General features: G+C 42.9%; 1 protein-coding gene across 3 annotated transcripts in view; it reads right to left on the reverse strand.

The window, feature by feature from the left end:
- Window positions 1–23872, reverse strand: part of UBE3D (ubiquitin protein ligase E3D) — a 435152-nt gene that overhangs the window by 87485 nt on the left and 323795 nt on the right. The window contains exon 11 of one of the 3 annotated variants that reach the window (XR_013830713.1): window positions 8054–8117. The exons of 1 other annotated variant lie outside the window; for it this stretch is intronic. The gene's annotated coding sequence lies outside the window, so the exon portion shown is untranslated. Of the gene's footprint in view, window positions 1–8053; window positions 8118–23189; window positions 23222–23872 lie in introns of those variants that run through there. One more of the 3 variants, XR_013830715.1, reaches the window with a different exon arrangement.

Genomic DNA, 23872 nt, shown 5'->3' on the forward strand with positions numbered 1-23872 from the left:
TTGGCCTGCAGACATGTTATGCTAGGCGCTCACAGTGGATTTTTGGTTTTTTGTTTATCTAGTTGCCAACATTAAAAAACAAACAAACAAGGGCTTCCCTGGTGGCGCAGTGGTTGAGAGTCCGCCTGCTGATGCAGGGGACACGGGTTTGTGCCCCAGTCCGGGAAGATCCCACATGCCACGGAGCGGCTGGGCCCCGGAGCCTGCGTGTCCGGAGCCTGTGCTCTGCAACGGGAGAGGCCACAACAGTGAGAGGCCCGTGTACTGCAAAAAAAAAAAAAAAAAAAAAAAAAAATACAGATTTCTTGCAAATCAAAACCACAATGAGGAATAACCTCACACTGGTCAGAATGACCATCACCAAAAAGTCTAGAAGTAACAACTGCTGGAGAGAGTGTGGAGAAAAGGGAACCCTCCTACACTGTTGATGAGAATGTAAATTGGTGCAGTGACTATGGAGAACAGTATGGAGGTTCCTTAAAAAAACTAAAAATAGAGTTACTGTATGATCCAGCAATCCCACTGCTGGGAGTACATCTGGAGAAAACTCTAACTCGAAAAGATACATGCACCCCAATGTTCACAGAGCCACTATTTACAATAGCCAAGACATGGAAGCAACCTAAGTGTCCATCGACAGATGACTGGATAAAGAAGATGTAGTGTATATATATATATATATATACACACAATTGAATACCACTCAGCCATAAAAAAGAATAAATAATGCCATTTGCAGCAACATGGATGGACCTAGAGAATTTCATACTAAGTGAAGTCAGACAAAAACAAATATTATATGACATCACTTATTTGTGTGATCTAAAAAATAATACAAATGAATCTATGTACAAAACAGAAATAGACTCAAAGATATAGAAAACAAACTTATGGTTACCCAAGGGTAAAGGGAGGGGAGGAGGGATAAATTAGGAGTATGAGGTTAACAGATACAAACTACTATACATGAAATAGATAAGCAACAAGGACCTACTGTATAGCACAGGGAACCATGTTTAGTACCTAGTAATAACCTATAATGGAAAATAATCTAAAAAATATATAACTGAATCACTTTATTGTACACCTGAAACTAATACAATATTGTAAGTCAACTAAATTTCAATTTAAAGAAACACAGATTTCTTGTCCTGATCACCAGAAACTCCAATTCATTAGGTTCAGAGGGGGACCCAGTCACCAGCTTTATTAACAGCTCTGACCTCCCATCCCCCAAGGCACACAAACATACACAAATGCACACACATCATCTCCACCTGCACCTGCACTACCACCTATACACACCAGGAGATTCTGACACTGATGAAGCCTGGTCCAGTCTTTCAGACACATGGAAACAAACGGATTACCTCTTTAATCTCACATGGGCCCATCTCACTCTATGCCTCCAATCTTGGCCAACAGGAGAAAAGATGAGCTCATACTAAAAGGGTCTCTTTTTCTATAGATGGGGTTTCAGCCTGGCTCACTGGCTGTTGTATCATTATGAGAAACAGCCTGGTCATTTAAGCACATATGCTAGAGAAAAACTTCCATCCTCTCAGTTTCTAGCATACTTGATGTGGGAACTCAGCAGACTTTTCTTATAAATATAGAGTAACTTCTCTGCAGTTGCTTCCAATGTCATAGAGTATCAACACCTATCTCTGCTCCCTAGGTCCTTCCCAAAATGGGCAAACAAACATATAGCTAGACTTCGTCCCTCCATGATTCAGGACCCATGGGCAAATGCAGATGGTCTAAGGCAGCACTGTCCAACAGAACTTTCTATGATGATATTCTATATTTTCATTGTCCAATATGGTAGCCACTAGCCACATGTAGCTATTGAGTTCTTGAAATGTGGCTAATACAAATGAAGACTTAATTTTTTTATTTTACTTAATTCTAATTTAAATTTAAATGGTCACATATGGCTAGTGGCTACTTTATTGATCAGTTCATATCTAAGGTCATTCAGTCATAGGCTTCATACGAAAATAAAGATTATAGTACAGGTTATAATTACAATCGTTCCCTTTTGGAAGCTCCTAGGGTCACATCTGGCTTTCAGTCATTTTTAATTTCCTCAGAGTAATCACAGCTTACAAGGTTCCATCTAGCAGAAGCTCAAAAATTATCTTGTCAAATCAATCTAAAACCAAGGCACATAAAATGGTTTAAAAAGTCAAACAGACCACAACAAAAAATATCTTGCACTCAACTATCCTTCTAACCTCCATTCTCAGACAACCACTTGTACCTCTAGCAGTTTTTTCTATCACTTACCTCCTTATTTCTAAGTGATGTTTATTACTACCTCTTAACTCAAAACATTACACACACCTATTGACTTCCTATTATGATTGGTAGAGTACCTAGCTCTCTTAGATGCCCATCTTGCTCCCTCACCTAATATTATATCACAATTTTTACTTAAATCCCTATTTAATGTTTTCATTATTATAACGTCACAATCTAGACGTACACAAACATCATTCCTGCCGAGCCATGACATGCATCATGATTACATTTCTTCTCTGGTGTTTTTTCCGTTTTCCCCTGGAGTCAGCCGCCTTCTCCTCCTCGTCTTCATTTGCTTGCTTTTATTTGAAACTAGGCTACATTTTCATATACCCTCCAACAACTGTAAATGCTTCTCGTGAAATTTTCAAGCACTGAAATCTGGCAAATGAACCAGGAACCACGCTTGTGGACTCTCCATCCTCCCCTTTCAACCTAGTTGGCTTGGTTTCTGGACCGGATTTACAGCTAGAGCCCTGGAAGCTCCCTTTGTTTCTCTCCTGGGTCACATTTCAGGAAATTCTCTCAACCTACTCCTTCATTGACTAGATCATGCCCTCCAGGAGGCGGTCGGGAGGAAAGTTGCATGGGTAGTAAACTGTTTGTGTGTAGCTCTGTATGTCTGAAATAACTTTATTCTATCCTCCCACCTGAATGATAGTTTAACTGGGTCAAGAATTGGCAGAGTTGAAAAGAAAACACGTTATGAATCTGTGAGGAAGGAGGAAATAATTTCCCCCCAGAATCTGGAAGATTTCCTTCTAGTTTGCAGTATTGTTGAGAGAGCTGATACCACTCTGACTCAGAATCCTTTACACGTTTTTTCCTCTTTGGAAGCTTTTAGAATTCTCTCTTTATCGCTGTTATTCTGAAACTTCAAAATGATGTGCTCCATATGAGGGTATTTTTCATTCATCGTGCTTGGTATGTGAGGTACCCTTTTAATCTGAAGACCCATCTCCAAGGAAATTTGCTTGTATTGTTACTTTGAAAATGTCCTATCATTTTCTGTTTCCTTTTAATGAAACTCCTATTGTTAGGCTACTGGACCTCCTAGATAACACTTCTGGTCTTAGCTTTTCTCACCGATTACCCAGGGAAAAAAGAATAAAGAAATGGACAGTTTCCTGACTTTATCTTCCAAATTATGATGAGAATTTTAAATTTCAAGTATAATTCTAAATTTCTAAGTGCTCTTTGCTCTGACTATACTTGTTTTATAGCTTTGCATTTTTATTTCATTAAGGATATTCACTGGAGTTGGTTTGTAAGTTTTTTTGTAGTTTTTTTTTTTTCCTTCAATTCATTGCCTCTCTTAGCTCTGAGTTTCTTCTTGATTTTTCTTTTTCTTTTTGATGGGGACAGACTTTTCATATTGGAGGCTTTCCTTAAATGTCTGATCATTTGCTCATATTTAAGAACAAGGCATTTAGAATGCTGATTGAAAGCCCTGCTATACAGCAGGCCTTGACAACTAGTGAAGCTCACTCTAGGGCAATCACGTGGAGACACAGCTCTTTCATCGAGATACCACCAAAATATCTCAGTTTCTGAGTTTCCTAGGAGAGGGATCCTTCTATCCCCACCTTGGGGTAGGAGTCTGGCTGCTGGCACTCTCAGGTTAGATGCTGGAAGGGCACTAGAGGCCTCCTGTTAGACATGCAGAGTTACGTGTATTTCCACTGCTTTCCATCCAGAACCACATCACTGCCCTCCTCTGTACTTGGTACCCACAACTCCAAAACCCATTACTGAAATTTCTCCAAGAAATGCATCTCTCAATTCCCATTAGGATACAGGAGGGGTAGTCATATAACTTCTCAGAATGAAGGTAGGGTTTGGAGTTAACTGCTCTTTAAACTGCTGTTAACAGACCTCTTGGTTTCAGCCTCCTGATTCTCCTCCACCCTGTGCAATACCTGATGCTTCCAATTTCTAAGAACTCTTGGAATTTGGCAGGGTCAACCCCCCAGCTTCTCACTGGTCACGCCCCCCCAACGCCACACACCCCCTCCTTTAGACGCAACCTAAATGCAAAGTGGGTGCGTGAATGTTCCACCATCTTCATATTATTATTATACAGTGTGCAGTTTCAGATATTTCCTGACTGGCTCAAAGGTAAAGTTGAACACCCATAATTTTCCTGCTGTCATTACTGTTCTTGTCTTGTTAGTGACTTTTGAGAGGAGAATTGGTCAGAGACATTTTACTTCTACTTCCCATCGTGTAAGAGCATCAGTGGTCTTTCTCAGTACAGGAAAGTTTCTTGTTTATTTTTTTGAGAGGATAGAAAGTTGTTCTCTTCTAATTAGAAGAATCCTGTCATATTAATATTTCTTCATATTCTCAGCATGAATTCTTATCTAAATGACTTACTGATTTCCTTCATTACATGCCTAATACATAGAAAGTAAGAAAAGCTATGGCAAGAAATCAAAAAAGCAAAGTTCTTTTCGTCTGTGGCTGTTCCTTCAACAATCTGGGCTTTATATATTCTCTCCATTAGTGGAGAGAAGGGGAGAGAGAGAGGAGAGGGGCCGAGTTAACATATAAAGCCAAAACTTTTAGGGAGATTATTGCCAAGAGAAGCTAACATTTACATATAAGACTGGAAGCTTTCAACCCAAAGTTTTCTTTTTGGAACACCAAGGAGAAAAGGGAAAATAATGAGGAAATAATCACACTAGAATTTAATGAGACAGGTACCAAACTTCGCCGGGCTGTTTATCTCACAGTATTTTCGATGCTATAGTCTAAGAACAGAATAGCCATCTTCCCCTGAGTAAGCAGAAGCCTAGGTGACGCAAACGTCTCTCAGTCCTGCCCTGCCGCCCGCATGCTTCTAATCGCGCTCAGAACCACTTCTCTCCCCGTCTGGCTGCCATTCATCAGAAGCCCCTCCCACTCTCCCTTTGTCTGAAAACGTTCTCACCTTGCGAGTCCCGTTGAGAGGCCGAGCTCTCTCCCGTGATCCAGACTCAGCCTGTCAGATTCTCACTTTCCCAAGCCAAGGGTGCTGGCACTTGACCAAATCAGGCGCACCTGCTGCAGCTAGCCAGGTACAGGAGCCAGGATCGCGGAGGGAGGGGAGGCCGCTCCTGCAGCCCCGGCCGCGCGCTGAGCTCTGGGCCGGCAGGGTCCACTTTGCAACCTAACTGCGGCCGCTAACACTCTACAGCTGGGCTGACAGGGCCTCACAGCCATGGAGCCTGAGCCAGGCTTCAGGCAGTTCTCTCCGGGACCCACTATCCTTCTGATGAACTGCCTTTCTGCTCAAGTCAGCTGGAACTGAGACTCTGATACATACAGGTTTCATATTAGGATTGCTGAAATAACTGAGGGAAGATCCCATGTGCGGCGGAGCAAATAAGCCCGAGCGCCACAACTGCTGAGCCTGCGCTCTAGAGCCCGCGTGCCCAGAGCCCGTGCTCCGCAGCAAGAGAAGCCACCTCAATGAGAAGCCCGCACACCGCAACGAAGAGTAGCCCCAGCTCGCCGCAACTAGGGAAAGCCCGCGTGCAGCCACGAAGACCCAACACACCCAAAGGTTTAAAAAACAAGTAAATAAAAAATCACTGAGAACTGAAGGTGCAAATCTTGATCTAAGAAATGACAACAAATCCTACAGACAGGTGGGCATCTCAATCTATTTTAACACTACAGACAGGTAGGTGTTTCTTTTGGTATCACAATTTTCTTATCAGTTTGAATAATTTAAGCCTCTGTTCTCAGAGTTCTACTCCAAGGAAAAAAAAGGCTAATATTCCTCTCATCTTGCAGATTTGAGATCAGACTTTAGATTCTTGTTGGGACACATGAGAACCAACATGAGTGAGCCAGCTAGCCTTCCTCATCATCGTGACCGCCTAGACCCAGTCCTCAGACACCAGTGTGCTTAAGGACCTCCTGAGTCTGTACACCTGCCTTCAAAATGCACGTTCAGGCCAGAGCGAGAGCACGGGTACTCAAGGAGGTAGTTAACAGCTGTGGGAATCCTATCTGAGCCCTCTCTTAATTAGGCAAAGCTAATGAGAGCCACTGCCTTTTTGTAAGCAGTATCCAGATGGTGGTTTTAGGTTATCATTACTATAATTAAAGGTAGTGTAAGCTTCAGGGAATCCAAGGTTAAATTCCGGAGAGAACCTTATTTTCTACTCAGGATTTTAAGTAAGCAACTCAAAAAAGGAGAGAGAGGCAAAGGAGAAATTTGTTTCAGTAATAAATAGCTGTTTTATAGAAGTTTAAATAAAATATTGAGAATTAACAGTGCAACCAACACTTCTGGGGTGGGGGATGGGCAGTGGCGTCGATGGTACCACATTAGGGGCTGAAGGGAATCTAGAGATGAAGAGGGCTTCAGCCCCATCTTTACCTCAGACTGACAATCTGGGTGGGAGTCAGTGGAAAAGTGGAAGAGGGATGTGAAAACAAGATACATAAATATGATAAAGGCAGAAGGTCATGAACCAAAAGAGGGGTGGCAGGAAAAATAGTTTTTTTAAAATTTATTTATTTTTGGCTGCGTTGGGTCTTCATTGCTGTGCACGGGCTTTCTCTAGTTGAGGCAAGCGGGGGCTACTCTTCGTTGCGGTGCAAGGGCATCTCATTGCGGTGGCTTCTCTTGTTGCGGAGCACAGGCTTTAGGCGCGCGGGCTCAGTAGTTGTGGCACACGGGCTTAGTTGCTTCGCGGCATGGGGGATCTTCCCAGACCAGGGCTCGAACCCGTGTCCCCTGCACTGGCAGGAAGATTCTTAACCACTGTGCCACCAGGGAAGTCCCCTTTTCATTTGTTTTTAATTGTTTCTATTTCTCATTCCCAATCAAACATGCCACCGGCGCTCTCCACACACTAAGGCTGAAGTGCACATTGTTTTGGGGGACGGGTGGATTGGTCTAGATTTAAAAAGGCGCAGCCACACTATGATTTGTTTTTTTCAAATTTCCAGCTTTCAGACACAAACACCCCCCCCCCCCCCCCCCCCCGCCCGCCGGCTTTCAGTTGCAAGAGCCAGAGACGAAAGAGAAAGCATTTTTCCAGATATCTCAAAGATAAGCTTTGGAATACCCATTGGCCCGGCACAGAGGAGTGGATTGTAGAGTTTTAACTGCAAACAGAGTAGAGAGATGGTAGGAAAAGGGCAGGGATTTGAGGAAAGCCCATCCTGAGGCTGGAGGAGGAAATTTAGGCAAGAAAGGGAAGAGCCAGCGAGTTGAGGTGCCTCTGTTTTGAGCACCTGTGGGCTGAAAGCCTGGGGTGGGGAGGGAGGATTCGGAAACAGGTAGGTTGAGAACCTCAGAATGCAGGAGGCTTGGGCATCACTCCCTTCAAGAACTCACCAAGTGGTCACCCTGGGCAGTAGGGTAGAAATGGGAACAACTTGTGTCTAAGCTGAGAGCATCTGAGATATACCCGCATCCTCTCCTCCAGCACAAAGTGAAAACAATCCAGAAAATCTCTGCAATCCTTTCAGAGGGGCACGAAGGCCTCTGAGAATAAAGGACACGATCCTCCTCTGTGTTGAGTCCTCGTGCCTGAGAATGCTGTGTCGTGGGGAAAGGGAACCCTCAGCAGAGGCTGCAAGTCCAGGGGACGATGGGGTCACCGTCACAGAAAATCAGCAGCCCTGGTGGGGGCAGAGCTGAGAGAGAAGATGGTGGGAAGAGAAGAGATGGCCAGCAACTCCAGCCAGAGGTACCTCCAGAACAGACACAGCCAGACCTCACAGAAGGCCAACCAGGAACACCTACCTGCCTGCCCTGTGCCACGAGGTGTCCGTGTCATGCAGCCCCCACCGCAGCTCCTTCCTGCGTGCTGGAAGGAAGGGAGAACACGTCAGAGGCTACACCAACCCTGATAGGTGGCATGAACCGAAAACGACTGAATTTAACTAGTCCTGATTTAACTAGTGATTGAGGAAACCTGAAGCTGCAAAATCAAGTGTTTTCTATAGGTGATTGGTGGCTGATGAGTTCGTTAGATGCATTTCTGGGAAACTACTTCTATTTCTACCCACCAGGCTGTGTGCACACAGGGCTCAGAACACAAAGGTACACACCGAATGCAGTGGGGAAATTGAAGGAAGAAGACATTGTACTAAGTTGGAGGGCAGATTAGGCCAGTATTTATAACAGGATTTTTAAAAAAACTGTGCTTTAATGAATTTATGGGCTTTTGACAAGTAGAAATGAGGTGGAGGCATTCCAGATGGCAGAAAAGAGATGGATCAAAGCCTAGGAAATGGGAGGAGGTGGGAAATGTTCAGGAAAAAATGATGGTCCAGTTTGGCTGGAACCTAAGCTCCTCTTTTAAAATTCCACACATGCTCTGCCAGAGCCCTGTGCTTTGTGCCTCAGTGACGGGAAGCATTTTGTAAACATCTCCGGTATGAAATATATTCGGAGCTGAGTGATGCCTGGAAACATACGCCCATTACTTAGAAGCCCTGTTGCCTCTGTCTGCTTCCTGTCCCTTCCTGCAAATGTAGTAAACAGACTTGTCACCAAATGATGCCTCTGGTGGGAAATCCTCTTCTCTCCTGCTCTGTGTGCAGCCCTAGCCCCCAGGGAAGGGATCTTCCATTCGTATTTCATCCTTTCATCAGATGCTCGGAACGCTTTCACCATTCTGCCTGTCCTTATTCCTTGGATGGAGGCATGGCTACTACAGTGGAAGGTGGTGGTTCGTTGGGTGTGAGGTGGCGGTCCAGGCATTTTTATTTTGACAAATCGCCAAAGGCGATCCAGATCTCCTCTTTTCCTTTTTACACTTTCCTTAACCTCCCATCCATTCCTTCATAGAAATTTAGAACACTATCTGGTACATATTTGGTGTCTATAACAATTTGTTGAATGAATGAGTTGACAGGCCCACCAACCCATTTTCCAAGCTGCAGCATGCAATGGAATCAGCAGGAGGGCTTGTTAAAATACAGATTGCAGGAATTCCCTGGCGGTCCAGTGGTTAGGACTCTGCGCTTTCACTGCCGAGGGCGCGGGTTCCATCCCTGATCGGGGAAATAAGATCCCACAAGCCTTGTGGGGCGGCCAAAAAAGAAAAAAAATATATAGATTTCTGGGTCCACCTGAAGAGTTTCTGATTCAGTGGGCCTGGAGCAGGGGCTGAGAACAACCCCCTTCCCCCCAGCCCGCTAACCCCTGCCAGGTGATGCCTATGCTGTTGGCAGGGGGAGCGGGTACACTTTGAGAACCACTGGTCTATATATAGATCAATACGGAAATCCCCTGAATACTTTGACCATAACCCAAAACTGATTGGTACCTTTAAATGTTTTATCTACCATATTCCTGGAAGCTTTTAGAAAAAGATGTTTCCCTATGTTTTCTTACATAAGTTATGAGAGCAACTTAATAGCATAAATTATAGCCACTGAAAACCATTTTTGGAAGACATGGAATTTTGATTAAGAATTCCAGGAATTAGAGACTTCTGAATAAAATGTTATCTTTTTCCCATTCAAGGGCTGATGGTTTAATGATGCAGTAAGATTTTAAAAGCCATAGGACTGCTATTATTCTACCTTGCACTGGCCTTCTTTAATTTCACAACAAAGCAAAAATCAGGCCACCTCTTCTGGAGCGACTGAGAGTTGGATAAAGAGGAGTGTTTCTGTCCACTGCCTGGAGGAGAATCCATTTTAAGAATCTTGGGGCTTCCCTGGTGGCGCAGTGGTTGAGAGTCCGCCTGCCGACGCAGGGGACACGGGTTCGTGCCCCGGTCCGGGAGGATCCCACATGCAGCGGAGTGGCTGGGCCCGTGAGCCATGGCCGCTGAGCCTGCGTGTCCAGAGCCTGTGCTCTGCAACGGGAGAAGCCACAACGGTGAGAGGCCCGCGTACAGCAAAAAAAAAAAAAAAAAAAAAAGAATCTGGGACTGCCCTATTGTCTTTTTACCCCTACAGGGAAAACGAAACAAAACCACATTGTTTTCACATTATATCAAGTACCCATAAGAGGCCAGGTTTTTGCCTTGTTTTCCAGGCCTTTGTAAAAAGTCCAGAATGGCTTAAATAAGAAAATCTTCTCTAAGAAAAAAAAAATTTTTTTTTAACTTTTAAACTCTAATGTTTAATAATCACGTCAGGCCATAGCTTTCCTTGGGAAGATTATTCTTGAACTTTCCTAACCTGTATTTCTAATTCTATTAGTTATCTGCAGAGTCAAAGACATCCACATTTTGTTAGATCACTGGAAATAAAAAGGATATACTTTATAATGGTTTACCATGTGGATTCTCACTGCTCAGAAATTTAAATGGTCAAATGCCCTTGTTCCTGCAAGCTCCCTGAGAGCCATTAATTCCAATTACACCTAACTAAATATATATTACAGAATTCAGATAAACAATATTTGAGCTACAAAGGCATGGCCTTTTCTCTCTCAGAGCCAGACTACACATGAAATCCCCAATAAAATGTGTGACACAGCTCCTCAAATTTATATCTGCAAGTCTGGTTTTTATATAGTCCTACAGTGAACAGAAATGAGGCTCCTCAGGGCAGAAAATATCATTTGTCTGCAGAAGTGTTCATTGCTCTGGCCTTTTTATTAAAATTCTCACTTATTTAGGTTCTTCCAGACTGAGACTTCAGCTGCAGATTTCTTTTCCTTGCTGTATTTTATAAGACATGCAAAATTAAATACTCCTATATGTAATTATTATTATTTGTAATTGCAGGTTGTATTTTGCATGTTGATTGCATTGCTCCCTGCTGCCCCAGTGTTCCACGAGTATATGTAATTTTACCTTATACTCTAATTACACTTTAGAGAATTTTCCATTTATCTGCCAATGGATTACTTTATCAAAAGGCAGGCAGGCATAGATATCAGAGGGCTTTCATAGCAATAGCAAAAACAGAGCTTGATTAAATCACTTTTAGGAAAGGAAAACTAACCCTGTTTTCACATAATTTGGTAGAAATTCATAACTCGGTCTCCCAAGTGGATGGAGGCTAGCAGAGGTGGGTAGAAGTCAGGAGAGGGCATGGACACAGAGCTCGGGCTTGAGAGTGGAGAGCATCAGAACGGATGAGGGTCAAGACAGGCAAGGAAGATGTTGTCAAGTGAGCAACAGGGCCAAGAATAGCAGAATACGGTTGCAAGTTTGGGAAGCAAGGGTGTAGGATGAATGGGATGGCCAGGGAAGTAAGGGTACCAGGTGAGCATGCAGAGGGGGCCTGGCAGACTTACCGGGGGAGTAGGAGGGTGTGAAATTGGCAGATATATGTAGAAGGTAAGTATCAATAAATCAAAGTTAGAGTTAGGGACTGGCAGCTAAGCCTACGAATGTAAAACTAATGGAGATGCAAGAAAATGAAGATGGGGCTTCCCTGGTGGCGCAGTGGTTGAGAGTCTGCCTGCTGATGCAGGGGACATGGGTTCGTGCCCCGGTCCGGGAAGATCCCACGTGCCGCGGAGCAGCTGGGCCCGTGAGCCATGGCCCCTGAGCCTGTGCGTCCGGAGCCTGTGCTCCACAACGGGAGAGGCCACAGCAGTGAGAGGCCCGCGTACCGCAAAAAAAAAAAAAAAAAGAATATGAAGATGGAAACAGAACAATCTATTTTGACTCTCCTAATGAGCCTTAATTAACAGCTCTGGCTGAAAACCTCCCATGACAGAACACAGAAGCCTCTAGAGCAGCTTGAAGAAACTGTCAGGATGCGAATCAGCTGTTAACTGAATACGTAGCTTGAGTTTCCTTTAGCCAGTTGTTTTCCATTGTGTGGGTAAATGATCAAAGGTGTGAATCTGAATCGTCAGCAAGTAAACCGGATGCAAAAAAAAAAAGCTAGGAATTGTATTTATGTTACTAGCAGCAACCTTCCTTAGGGAAGGTTAAAATTAATATTTCAGGAGATCTCGTTAAGTGTTTAGAACCATCTCTGCATACAATTTTGAATTCCTCAGGCAAGGAGGCAGGCTAGATGTAGAAAAACCCACCGGCTGCCCTGTAAGTCGTATTCACCTGTCGTTTTCGAAGATGAATGAAGGTTGAATCGAAGCCTTAAGTTAGTGGCCCTCACCCAGGTGGCATATTAGAATTATAGAGGAAGATTCTGATTTGTCCAGGGTGAAACATGAGCATCAGTATTTCTTAGAAACTCCCCTGGTGAATAGAAGGGTTGGGAACTACTGCTACGTGGAAGAGACCTCAGTGAGAAGAACACAACTCTACGTGCCATGATATTAAAGCATGTCCTAGGAGGCAGCCAGGATTCCCCAGGACCTCATGCCACCTTTGATTTTACTTCCTTGTACAAAAGAAGGCATATGGTGACTTTGGCCAATATCAAGAACATGGCTCACCTCCTGAGGTCACTATGACTCTTTCTTTGAAGAAAAAGAAATATGAGAACTTGTTGCTTAATCATGCTTTGTGAATATATCTGATAAGTTTCAATGGTTTTGTAGGCCAGTATTGATGGATGCTGTTGCACCTCTGTTCATTATGACATGTACAGCCTAATTCCTCCTTCCAGTTTCTGAGTGTGTATCCAATGATTTGATGTAACAGAAAGGGGAGAAATGTCTATATTTCCAATAGATACCTGTAGCAGTGGGATGTTTTCATCAAGGCAACTGTTAAGAAGTAAAGAAATGGTTTCATACCCAAGAGAAATAGATATCACAACAGAAGAATGCTTTATAAAAAGTAACATCGGGGGCTTCCCTGGTGGCTCAGTGGTTGAGAGTCTGCCTGCCAATGCAGGGGACACGGGTTCAAGCCCTGGTCTGGGAAGATCCCACATGCCGCGGAGCAACTGGGCCTGTGAGCCACAATTACTGAGCCTGGGCGTCTGGAGCCTGTGCTCCGCAACAAGAGACGCCTGCACACTGCGATAAAGAGTGGCCCCCGCTTGCCACAACTAGAGAAAACCCTCCAACAGAAACGAAGACCCAACACAGCCATAAATAAATAAATACATAAATTTAAATCATATGGGCTTCTAAGAAGACCTCTGCTTTAAAAAAAAAAAAGTAACATTGGGAATGGGAGATAACACAAACTTTTGCAGACTCAGGAAAGTAATTTTGAGCCAAAAACAGAGCTACCAAATGATCTAGCAGTCCCACTCCTGGGCATATATCTGGAAAGAAATGAAAACTCTAATTTGAAAAGATACATGCACTCCAATGTTCACAGCAGCACTATTTACAATAGCCAAGACATGGAAATAAGCCAAGTACCCATCAGCAGATGATTGGTTTAAAAAGATGTGGCGCATATATATATATATATATATATATACACACACACATACAAACACACATATATATATACACACACACATATATATATAGTGGAATATTACTCAGTCACTAAAACGAATGAAATATTACAATTTGCAGCAACGTGGATGGACTTAGAGAATATCATATGAAGTGAAGTCAGAGAAAGACAAATATTATATGACATCACTTATATGTGGAATCTAAAAAGCAATACAAATGAATCTATAGACAAAACAGAAACAGACTCACAGATAGAGAAGACAAACTTGCGGTTACCAAAGGGGAAAAGGAAGAGGGAGGGGCAGATTAGGGGATGGGATTAACAGATACAAACTACTATACATAAAATAGATAAGCAACAAGGATATACTGTATAGCACAGGGAACTATATTCAATACCTTGTAATAACCTAGAATGGAAAATAATCTGAAAAAATACAAATATTATATACGGAAAACTGAATCACTTTGCTATACACCTGAAACTAATACAATATTGTTAATCGACTTTACTTTGATTTAAAAAAAAGTCACTTTGGCATAGCAACAGTGTCTAACAAAAAATTAGAAAATGTTGGTTAACAAAACATAAGTTTATAAATATGGCTAGAAACTCGACTAACTTTGAGATCATGTGTGCATATTAATTGGTTGATGAACACTAGCCCTGACCTACAAATTTAAATGGAAATAAAAATCCTGTCAAGGATTGGATAAAAATAAATCTTTAAGTCCTATGAAACACTATATGCATATGAGGAGAGTAGTAGCATAATGTCAGCAGGAATGTTATTCATTTTGATTTCTGAGTTAAATTGTCTCCAGGTTCCAAGGTTACATACCAAAGGGATATAGTATTCAAATTTTCTAAGGTGTAAAACCCTCCATCGAATAAAAAAATCCTCCAAGAAAACACAATGAATAAAAGCCTACCCTGATTGAAACTGAGCTCTGGGTATAGAGCTCTACGTTTAACTTCCTCTTGGCCCCTTCGAGCCCTCGTCCACCAACCTGAAACCAGACTTTTACTTCCATCTCTCCCTCTCATAGATTGAATTTTTCCTATGAGGTTCTTTGGTTTGATTAAGTAAAGCTCCACTAAATCCTCCTAGAATCAGAAGGAGGAAATAATTTCCTTTTAAGCTGGGACCCCTGCTACCCGAGATATTAAAACAACTGTATTATTATTTGGCAACAAGATTGGGATACTATTTAAAAAGAAAAGTGCTGAAGAGCAGGCAGTAGAAATCTAATTTCAAGTGTCTTGGTAAGAAAGTCTACACTGAAATTTGAATGAACTCAGTGCAAAAGGACTTGTGCAGAAAACAAGGGAGGACAAAAAGGAAGGGAAATAACCATGTGCCAGACAGTGTGCTCGCCGGTTACATGCACCAGCTGACTTAACGCCACTGAAAGAGCAGTTACTATCTCCTTCACACCGATGAGGAAACGGATGCTTAGAGAAATTAAGCAATTTGCCCAAGTTCTCACAATTGGTAAGTGGCAGACCTGGAATTTGAATCCAGGAATATCTCACTCCCAAAGTCCATGCCCTTCTTCCCCACCATATTGGCAAACAAGGCGCCTCCTGGGAATCATATTTCGAAATCTATTTTGAACTCAAAACCTAGTGACAACGTGGGGAACATAGCCAATATTTTACAATATAATAACTGTAAATGAAATATAACCTTTAAAAATTGTGAATCACTATATTGTGATTGTATAATATTGTACATCAACTATACTTCAATAAGAAAAAAGTTTTTTAAAGAAATTTATATCTAGTGAAATTCAAGTATGAACCAGATGGTCTATCTACAATTAAAGAAAATGAATTATTAAAGAAACACTTCACAACAATCATCCTGCCTCCTGGGATGCATATGGTAAAAATATTTCATTCAATATTAAAGTAAATAAATGAGAGAAAAATCCAGCCAGAATGATATCTTAAGATGTAAAATAGGGTCACAACCTCTAGAATGGAGGATCTATTGCTAGAAGAAAACAAAGGAATCAAATGTCTTCTGCTTCTTGTCGTTCCTGATGGTATTAAGGACAAGACAAGAAATGGGTCTACTTTGTTGGTTCAAGGAAGGACATAGGCCAGGATGCTTCTTCATTGTGGTAACAAATTCCTAAAGAGAAAATCTGAAGCTGTAGCCTAAAAAGGGTGCTAAAGTTAAACTGGGATAACAAAGAAAAAAATGATATACCAATTGATAGGCAAGAGATTAAAATGTAGAACAAGGTATGAAGGGGAGAAGCGGGAGTGGGGTGTGTGCATTTGTGGACCAGGTATGTCCTGCTTCACCAAAGCCCAGTCACAGCCTGTGATAAAAGGGCTAGGAGGCCCCAGCCACAGGTGGCAGTGCTTACTGAGTGTGATTCTCCCAAGCAAGATAATTGTTCCAGGGACCACGATGGTGGGGGAGGGTGAGAGGCAATCATATTCTTCTTGTAGAAATGTGCGTGGGGATGCTGAGAGCCTGGGTCTGCTGTAAGACAGAGAGAAAGGAGAGCAGTTGAGTGAGGAAGTACTGCAAAGTCCATAAACTGATTGCGAGCTCCCCAACGCTGCCCCAGGGCCTGCTCTTTCTAAGGACCAGTTGTTCAGCATTTTCAGGACTTCCATGAGGCTTCTCTGTAGCCTTAATAATCACACTTTTAAAACTGAGATAGTCTGAGGAGGTGTCTTAGTCCATTCAGCCTGCTCTAACAAAACACCACAGACCAGGTAGCTTATAAACAACAGAAATTTACTTCTCACAGTTCCAGATGCTGGAAGCCCCAGGTCAGGGTGGCAGCATAGTCTGGTGAGGGCCCTCTTCCGGCCAGGTTGCAGACTTCTTGCCGTGTTCTCACATAACAGAAGGGGCTAGGGAGCTCTGTGCGATCTCTTTTATAAGGGCACTAACCCCATTCGTGTGGGCTCCGCCCTCATGACCTAATCTGCTCCCAAAGGCCCCACCTCCTAATAACATCACATTGGGCATTAAGACTTCAGCATACGAATTTGGGGGGGACACAAACATTCAAACCAAATAAAATAGCAGCGACTAAAGTGAGTGGCCTGGGTGTACTAGAGATGGAATTCTAAGGCCCTTAGATGTTTCCATGCTCCTGGCACTCAACTGATAAGGCAAGCTTGGGTTGGGAGAAACATTTTACTCTCTTTCCTTTTTTACACCAAGAAAGGTAACATGGGGTTGCATGAATCCATTGCTTTGGAACATCCCTCACCTTTGGTTGATCTAGGCTGCTTAGATGGTCCCTACTCCTGCCTTTGGATGAAAGAGGCTAAAGGGAAAGCCTTTAGATAGATAGGTCATCCAGTCTCCCTGAAGTGGGAGCCCCAGAAGGAATCTGTAGAAAATATTTGCCTGGAGGACTCTATACCTAGGAATCCCTACAGTGATGAGTTCTTTGTGCATCCAATTACACAAAATGTTTTCAAATGAGACAGGTTCACCTTGTCTCAATATTCAAGGCCAAGAGCATCTGAAGATAAAAAGACCCAACAAATTGAAGTTGTTAGAAGAATATTTTTAAAATAATAAGCATGATAAGTTAAAAGAGGAATTCTCAAGGAAAAGATTAGAATATAAGACTCTCCACAAAAATCTTGAAACAATTCTCAAAAATATTTCAAATGGGAAGGTACAATTGAAGGGCTTTTAGGGCAGGTTAATCATGAAAGGCAGAGAGCAACCATCGCCAAAAGAGAGCTTGCTGTGCACCAAGGAAGGGGCAAGAGAAACACAGTCAGCCCATATGAGCCAAGGAAAGGCCACAGGCAGTCAGAGAAATTAAAGCACCACCCAGTTTTTAATTTTGATCTTGTTTCAGCATTGTAGGACATAAATATTTCCTTCATGGAGCATAAAGTAAGGGATTTGGAAGACAAAATCTTGATTTTTCTTTGGTGAAGTCATGTGACATTGAAATGTCAGCGTTTTTATTTATGTGGATATGAATTTGAATAAGTGCATTGGTGTTCTATTGCTTCTGTAACAAATTACCAAAAATGTAGTTGCTTAAAACAGCATATATATATATTACCTTACAGTTCTGTAGGTCAGAAGTCCAGTACAGGTCTCATCACCTGAAATCAGGTGTCCGCAGGGCTTGTATTCCTTTCCGGAGGCTCTACGGGAGAATCTGTTTTGTTGACTCTTCCAGCTTCTAGAGGCTGCCAGCACACCCTGGCTCACAGCCCCTTCTTCTGTTTTCAAACCCAGAAACATCCCATCTCTGTGACACGTTTTCTATGACCACATCTCTAGGAAAGGGTCTCTGATTTTAAGGACTCATGAGATTAGACTGGGCTCACCTCCTCATTTCTAGGTCCTTAGCCTTAATCACATCTGCAAAAGTCCCTTTTGCTATGGAAGGTCACATAGACAAAGGTTCCCGGAATCAGGCATGGACATCTTTGGGGAGCCGTTATTCTGCCTGGATCTTCTGCACGATGAGTTAAGCCCACAGGTATCTTCAAGTTGTCCAGACATCATCAGATGCCTAAGCCTTCTCCCCAAATTGAGGAGGCATTTTCCTTCCCCCTTGTAATTCATAACTTCTAATGTCCTTCAAGCTGTGTTCTTTAATTTACTAAAGGAAATGGTGCCTTCTCCGTTTCACTGAATAAAATTTCACTCAGTATACACTTGATATATTTGCTGTTCCTTGTACTCAATTAAAATATTGCACTTAAGAATTTGGTTTTTTGTCCTTTGTTGATCTGTAAACACAACTGCTGTATCAGACACTCTCCCAGAAACAAGTGCTGTATATTTAACTCTCTTCAGATGATTTCCACACCATTTCTGCATCATGGAGATAGAGGATTTTATTGATGCTTTTATTTAACAAGCACATGGTAAAACAAGTATATATTTTATAGACAGAAAACAACAGATACGTGGTTTTTTTTAAATCAAGCTATCAAAACACATCAAATTAGGTGAAGTTGGAGAAAAGAACTTTCCAAAGCAAGTCACTAAAAATGTCCTTTAAAAACCATTGTTGTCGTGTTTAAAATACAATTTTCCACACACATGCTATTTCAGAAACTCACTTGCTACTTAAAATGAGGTACCCCATTGATTATCACCTTAAGTTCTCTACTCAGCAGAGAAAGGTCACAGATGCCATAGGAGATTGGAGCTGGAAGGAAACTTTGAAATCTAGTTTCTCCATTTTACAGATGAGGAAACTGAGGCTCCATAAGGTGAAAAGAGTGAAAGCATAAGAATCGCACTGGTTTTACGGGTTGGATTGCCTGTGAACATGATTCAGAATTAGGACCGAAAGGGAAAGATACTCACACTCCCAGGCTTCCAACTGACCACACTTTTTGTTTGTTTGTTTGTTTGTTTTATTGAAGTAGAGTTGATTTACAATGTTGTGTTAGTTTCTGGTGTACAGCAAAGTGATTCAGTTATTCATACATATATTCTTTTTCATATTCTTTTCCATTATGGTTTATTACAGGATATCGAATAGTTCCCTAATCTATACAGTAGGACCTTGTTGTTTATCCATTCCATATATAATAGTTTGCATCTACTAACCCCAAACTCTCAATCCATCCTTCCCTTATTCCTCTCCCCCTTGGTAACCACAAGTCTCTTCCCTATGTCTGTGAGTCTGTTTCTGTTTCCTGGATAAGTTCATTTGTGCCAAGTGACAACACTCTTGTCCACAGCTTAAGTTTGAGAATGGATGATGGCCACAGGCCAATGGAGCAGAAGGCGGAGGATCGAGGGGTGTCACGCTGGTGGGGTGAGCACAGAGACAGTAAATGGGAGCCTGTACAAGGTTCTGAGGCCACACGTAGTTCAGCATTGTTTCCCTCAAAGAGTCTAAGCTTTAGTTAAATCTTTGCAACCACCGCTTGCTTGATTTTTAATAAATAGGCAAGCTGATAATCTTTCTTCTGAGGATTTTATTTCTGGTGCCAAAACGAATTGAAATCAGCAGCTATGTCATTGTACATTTTCACCTGAGTATAGAAACATGCAAGAGCAAACAGCTAACCTACTCTCACCTCTTCCTCGACCCTCTCCTCACACATGCGACAGCAGCCAAGATGCTAGGCAGTGTTTTCAGTCATGACTCGCTCATGCTATGCATCGTCAGGCTCTGAAATCTTCGTTCTCACCCATTCTCCTGTCTCAGATCTCCTACACCCGAAGACAGTAGGAACATGGGAAAACATACAGGCTCATTAGACAAACACAACAGCCCATCACATGCAGTGATAACAGTTTAATTCAGGCTTACTGCAAGCGAGAGTTTCACACAGGATTCACTCCCGTGTTTTCACTCTCCCACCATCCCCAATCACAGGAAAAGGCTCCAGAATGGATACCGTCTGGGCTTCCTGGATCTGGATTGGATGTCTGTTTCTTTCCCTAGATTAGGAAAGTTTGCAGCCATTATTTATTTGAATAAGCTTTCTTTCTTCCCCTTTCTCTCTTCCCCTTCTGGGACCCCTGTAATGTGCAAAGTGGTCCATTGGATGTTGTCCCCTAAGTCTCGTAAGCTATCTTCACTCTTTATCATTCTTTTTCCTTTCTGTTCCTCTGATTGGATGAATTCCACTGCCCTGTCTTTGATTTCCCTGATCCTTTCTTCTGCTTCATCTATTCTGCTGTTGAACCCCTCTATTAAATTTTTCAGTTATATTCTTCAGCTCTGTGTCTTGTCTGGTACTTCATATATTTTATATTTCTTTGTTGAAATTCTCAATTTGTTTATGCACTGCTCCCCTGAACTCACTGAGCATCCTTATCACCATTATTTTGAACTCTGTCAGGTAAACTCCTTATCTCTATCTCGTTAAGATCTGTTTCTGGCGATTTATCTTGTTCTTTTGTTTGGGACATATTCCTGTTTCTTCATTTTCCTTGACTCTCCATGCTGTCTCCTGTACATTAGATAAAACAGCCACGTCTCCCAGCCTTGACAACGTGGTCTCACGTAGGAGATGAACTTTATCCTCTAGCCCCACCCTAGCTCTCGGTTGTCTCTCATATGTCTGTGATTGTCCAACTCATCTCTTTTGTTGTTAGTGGCTCCCAAGAGTTGAGGGTTTGCCAAGACCCAACAGTGTCCCAAAGGTGAGGATCCCATTCAGTGCCTAGACGTAGGCTGACTGGAAGCTGTACCCTCAGGAAGCAGCTGGGAAAGTATGTAGTTAAGCCCTTTCCAGGGAGAAACTGGGAGAAGGGCTTTTTTTTACCTGCTCTCTCTGCATTAGGCTCGTGTATATAGTTGTGAAAGAGGGGTGCTCTTGCACCTGTTAATAACCGCTTCTTTGCTTGCTGGACCACGAACGGAAGCCCGATTGCCATCAAAGCCAGGCAACCCAGGGACCCATCCCTTGGGCAACAGAGCAAAAACTGGGGTACAAGCATGTGTACAACCCCTTTCCAGGGAGAGACTGAAGATACATGAAGAGGGCTATTGGGAGATAGCAGAGGAGATGTCCATCTGTTTCCCTGGTCTCCAAGAAGGATTGCAGGCAGCATCTAGACGTGGGCTAAATGAGAAGTCTGATCCTCAGGCAGCAGCTTTCAAAGTATGCAGGTGGAGCTCCTTCAGGGAAAGACTGGGAGATGGTCCATCTTGCCTGCTCCCCAGGGCAGAGCCCTGGGGAACAGACACAATGAGTGCTTGTGCCCTTGTAAACAGCTGCTCCTTTGTTTGCTATAGTCTTGGCTTTCAGAGCTAGATGTTTGGGGGCCTGTCTCTCAGGTAGGAATCTTAAAAGTTGGGACGCTAAGTGTGGGTTCCAAACCCCTCACTCATCAGAGAGAAGCTGGGAGTTGGGAGGCCCCCCATTGTACGGTGCTGGGCCAAGGGTGTGTTTATGGCAAGGGTGTGTCTGGCCTTTTCTGCTCATCTCCATGAGGGTATTTTCTCATTTTTCCGTTGTGTAGGAGTCCCTCAGTTCGTTTCTGGATTTCCTGCAGGTGTGATTGCTCTGTGTGTGGCTGTAGATGTCAAGCTGTTGGTGTGCCCGTGGGAGGAGAGGTGTTCAGGAGTCACCTATATCAACCTCTCTCTCCTCCAGAAAGATTTTTTTTAGTTCCCTGAGAATCTCTTTAGTTCCTGGGTCCTTCTTGCAAACAAAGGCTTTAGAAAGTCTGAAAGGGCTGAGAGTCAAGTTGGGAGAAAGGGCGAAAGAAATCCATACACAGGGCACACTAACATTACCAAGTGGTTTATGAGAAGTGATCTTTTACAATAAATGCTTCCTGCTGTTCCTGCTGCATCTCGGGCTCTGGGATGGATGCTGAGATACAGTGGGGAAAACACAAGCCTGGTCCACGGAGTTCTGAATACAGTGACAGCTGACCAAAACTAAATCTCATGAAAAGAAATGGTCTGCATTTAAGGTTGAAACGAGATTCATCACCTGGTGTGGACTGGAGGTCAAGACAAACGTTACCACCTGAGGTGAACCAGAGTTTGCTCATGTACACACATTCGTTGGATTAAAATGTTTTCTTTTCCCTCTTTTTGTCTCCTCTATAGAGGGGCTAAAGATGTCTTTATCATCTGAATAATTTCCTGAACCCAAGGCAATACCAGAAATATAGTATATATTCAATAAATCTTTGGTGCATGAAAAAAACTACGAAAGAGCTTCTGCTCTAAGATTTATTTTTTTTAACTTCACCCAGGAAGGTCCAGGATCCTTTAAGATAATAAAGCTGACATAGGATTGACAAAGACAAAATACAGGTATGTCAAAGGAACCATGCCGGGAAGGGCCTACAGATGATCTGGTCACTAGAATTTTGAATAAATAGAGTGAATCAGGTGGTGGACAAGCCAAGGTAAGAAACAGAAGGTCTGTGGCTCATTCCGCAGTGTCTGTGGCTCATTCCCCAGTGTCTGACTGCTTCCTGAGGCCACTGTGCATAACTTTCCACCTGTCAAGATTCTGGACCCTTTTCTTCTAAGCCTTTGGGATCAATTTATTACTCATTGAATTCATCCAGTCCAACATCCCTCTTTTGACTCTACCCAGTAACCCCCTCAGGCCCAGACATCTTTGTCAGACCTCTCCTTGCTGGCATGAACTTCCCTCCACACTGAAATCATAAAAAGGAATAGGAAAGAGAAAAGGAGCCCCCCCAAAAAGACGACAAAGGAAGAGTCCTAAAAGTAGGAGAAGTAATACAACGTGCTATCATGCAAGGGATGTGTTATAAAAGGGTGTGGGCAGACTTCCAAGTAGGGTACAAGTGGTTAAGAGCAAGAACTTTGGAGACTCGCTCCGGTAACAACTCTGCTCTTTGCCAAGTGGGTTAACTTGGCCAAATTATTAATTTCTCTGGGTCCTTAGCTTCCATGGATGAGTCCTAGAGCCACTTACCCTCAAGGCAGTTTGTGACGACTAAATCAGTGAATACATTTTAGTATCGGGCACACAGTATGTTCTCCAAGATGGCTAATATCATGATAATAACATCCCTTGGTCCTGGACCCTTTCATAAGCGTATGGACATATATAAAAGATCTTAAAAGGCGCCTTTACAATTACCAAGCCAGTGCCATTTTTCTTTCCAAGGGACCAAAAAAGTCTTAGAATATAGGAAAGGCGCCTGCTTCACCCTCTTCATTCACAGGAACGCATATTTCTTCCTGGAAGAGAGAGTTTGACAGATTATGATGTACAGATGTCAGGAGGGCAGAACCACCTTGTAGTAAATCAGTTTTTAATTTGTGTTTTTGGAAAATTGGGAAAAGGCTTTAAAATGTTCCAGCGACAGGATAGTTTCCCTTTCCTCCGTGGCAGCAACTCCCCCAAAGAGAGCAAGCAGACCTGGTCTTCATCTTGTAGATGGCGGCTGTGGGGCCTCATCTTCCAGTCTCTAGGCTGGGAGGCTCGCCTCCAGGGCAGCCACTCCTGTCGCGTGAAAAGGCACACCTGGGCCTCCTCTGAGCTGCAGTGCTGAGCACACCTGGGCTACTGTTTCTGCCCTCACAGTGTCTCCCCGGCTCGGTTCAAGCCCCTGGGTGATGACGATGAAAATGAAATGGGAACGGACACGAATCTGGCATAAGGGATGGAGAGCCAGCAAACACAGTTGGGTTTTAGACTTTTCAAAGTTGATGCCAAAGTCAGTAACAAGAAAAGACCAGATGATGAGTTCCTAGGAAGGTGACTCACTGGGCAGAGCACAGGAATCTTGAATGGCAGCCTAGAAGCCTCAGATGGTGAGAGTGCCAGGGAGAGGATTAATGAATAAAAGAAAAAGACATATCCTGCTCAGAAAAACCAGGCCACCGAAA

The sequence above is a fragment of the Stenella coeruleoalba genome, assembly GCF_951394435.1.
Source record: "Stenella coeruleoalba genome assembly, chromosome: 12".
NCBI lineage: Eukaryota > Metazoa > Chordata > Mammalia > Artiodactyla > Delphinidae > Stenella > Stenella coeruleoalba.